Consider the following 3,073-nt stretch of genomic DNA (forward strand, 5'->3'; position numbering starts at 1 on the left):
GCGAGGCCGCCGCCTGAGATCCGGGCCCTCACCACCGAAAGGGAGCGGCCAGAGGCCTCGCCGCCGCCCTCACAGGCAGCCGCGCGGGGGCCCCGGCGACCGCCTCCGGCAGCGGCGAGGAGGAGGGGAAGGGGGAGGTGGCGGCGCGAGGGAACCCTAGGTCGCCCCCGAGTCGCCCTCGGGAGAGCGACGCCGGGGGGGGGGGGGGGTCTAGCATCTTGGCTTGCTTCTCCGCGTCCATCTCAAGCCTCCTTCTTTGGATCTTCATGAAGGCGTTCATTTGCTCTTCTTTGAAACATCAGCGCTCCTTCTTCCTTGAGTCCTTCTTGTTCATCATGCCCTCCACGCTTGCGATCAAGGCGTTTGATGCCGCATCCCGCTTGTTCTCCTTCTTGGAGTTGGTCTTCTCCCACGGCCGTGCCGGCTCGCCGTCCCCAACCTCCTCCACGGCTTGCTTCTCCCCACGCGACTTGAGGGCGGCATATTGCGCCTTGAACTTCTCCTCGTCTTTGATGACCCTAAAGCAATGAAAGAGGTTGAAACACTTGCCGTCGTGTTGGACCTTGAATGACTCCAAAGCTTGAAACACCTACAAATATATTTCATGCAAGCATATTGGCAAACGGTATGCAAATGAACACGCAAGTACAAACTTAAAGACACAAAAGAGGACGGCTTGCTAGCATCAGGCCCGTACCGGGCACCTATGCAGGGTGTGCACCTGCACAGGACCCCCAAACCGGCCGGGGCCCCAAATCAGCCAGAGTATTGCTAATTAGCAGGAAGTATACTACTCTCCATGCAATTAATTAACTCAGCCAACTAGTATTCTCTCAAACTACCTTTCCTGATGCACGGTGCTCTTTCTTACTCGTCGTCTTCCTCAAACATCAAATAAAATCTTAAATCATCAATGATCTTCACTACTCTATATTACTCTTCATCTATTAACTCTTCGCGATTTCCCCAAAAGAGTCTGCTGGAATATGTAATACTCCCAGTCCCCATCTATTTATCTGGTGTTCTTCTCAAATCTTCAATCGCCAAGCATGCAAGTTAGGGTTTCTCTTGACCTCTTTCGCTTGCTCTGTGACCCATCAGCATCAATTGGAAACTCCCCGGCCTTGAAAAAATACGAGACTGGATTGCATTTGGATGTTTTTGAGTTCTTGGTCGCCAAACGATGGTTCATCAACAACAGCAAACAAACCAAGAAACTACATTTGGATGTTTTTGAGTTCTTGGTCACCAAAACCAGCGCTGCCACATGATCTTGCTTCTCAAATCAGTCAAAGGTTGCTTCATTCCTTTCTATCCATATAATTGAAGCTTGCATCATTCCTTTTTATCTCCATGTTCAGTTTTAAATTCTTGATATTTGTCTCTTACTTTTAGTTTCTATGATGTCTTCTACAACTAGCAAGTATGACTAGAGCAATATATGAAAAAGTAGGGAAAAGTACACTGTGAAGGGCCCATATTTGGATTCCGCACTGGGCCTCTATTTTCTCGGGTACGGTCCTCGCTAGCATACCATGTCTTGCACGCCGATGCCGCTCAGGGGGCGGGCCTTGATGCTCTCAAGAGTGGCACAAAACTTGTTGCACTTTTGTTGGATCACCCTCCATCGCTTCGAAATGGACATCCGCTGACGTGTGCTCACTATTTGGTAAGGCGGAAACTTCTTGTGCTCATGAAACTCCCGGTGGACACGAATCCAAAAAGTTGAATGCTTTTGTTCGGCGCCCGTCTTGGGGTCTTGTCCAATGTCTCGCCAACACTCGCAAAGAAGCTTGTTCTCGGCTGCCGTGTATGACTTCGTCCGCTTGCTCTTGTGCTTCGGCTTCGGCCCGGCGGCTTGGTTGGCAAGCTCGTCCTCGAACAAAGGCTCCACTTTGATAGCGTACTCGTCCTCTTCCTCTTGCCCATAGTCATCCGGAAACTCGTGGTCAAGTGGGAAGCCGTCCAGGTCCATGCCGACCTGATCACGCATGAAGACCGCCTGATCGGGATCATAGCCAGCGCCCGGCGTGAACGCCCCGCGACCGTCCTGGCTTTAACTCTCGTTGGGATCGTAGCCAACGCCCGGTGCACCGCCCACGAAGATGAGGTTTTGCATGTAGTCCTCGTCGCCGGCGGCCGGCATTCCGTCGAACAGGTTGCGGGCGTCCGACAGCACGTCGGTCGGCATCTGCCGCGCGCGTTTCCTCGCGCCTCCGGATGACGAGCCACCGGCCACCGCTGTGGCGTTGAGGTCGATGGGCGCGGGCGAGGGCGTGGAAGGCGCCACCATGCTCACGTCGGGCGAGCACTCCCCGGAGAGGCAGGAAGCATGCGGGTACACGTGGAAGCCGGGCATCGGGGTGCAAACCGACGCGCGGGGCGAGTTGGGAAGCACCACCCGAGGGAACGCGGATGAGCCGGTGCTGGCTGCGGCGGCCACGACGGCGTTGACGAGGCCGTACTGGCTAGGGTTTAACCCTAGCATATAGAGCGCCTCCCTCGTTGCCGCCGCGATGCGGGCGTTGGTGACCTCCTGCTGCGCGGCGGCGGCGACGGCGGCAGCCGCGGCGGCTTCATCCCTCGCGTCGGCGGCGTGCCTCCGGCCCTTCCTCTTGGCCGACTCCCTTGCCTGTTGTTCGGGAGTCAGCGTCTTCTTTGGCTTGGGCATGGCGGCGGTCTTGCGCGGAGCGCGAGGCTTGCCTTTGCCGGAGGGGGCGGTCGCCATGCCGGACGAGGCGAGGCTGGCGGCGGCGCCAAGGTCGAGGTTGTCGTCTATGGAGGGTGTGGGGTGGGAGCGCGCGCGGGCGGGAGGGTTTTGCGGAAAATGAAGGGAAATGGTGGAGGCTGCCACCGACCAGCGGGTCCGGGGGGAGGAGTAAGCGCGCGCGCCCGTCTCTGTGTCCGCGTCGACGCAAATCCGGCTAAAAAATGAACCGGGAATGGGTCGCCCGCGGACAAAAAACAGACGCGCGTCCGTTTGGGTCGGCGCGTTGAGCCAACTTTTATGTCCGTGCCGACCCAAATGAACGCCAGCGGACGAAACAGGTCGCCCGTTGGAGTTGCTCTTATC

General features: G+C 56.8%; 1 pseudogene; it reads right to left on the reverse strand.

Annotated features, from left to right (window-relative positions):
• Positions 1 to 298: 298 nt before the first annotated feature.
• On the reverse strand, positions 299 to 2,728 carry LOC147976202 (uncharacterized; annotated as a pseudogene).
• Between the last annotated feature and the right edge of the window lie 345 nt (positions 2,729 to 3,073).

This window comes from Triticum urartu, chromosome 4A (genome assembly GCF_056163025.1).
Source record: "Triticum urartu cultivar PI428250 chromosome 4A, HENAU_Tu73, whole genome shotgun sequence".
Classification (NCBI taxonomy): Eukaryota; Viridiplantae; Streptophyta; class Magnoliopsida; order Poales; family Poaceae; genus Triticum; species Triticum urartu.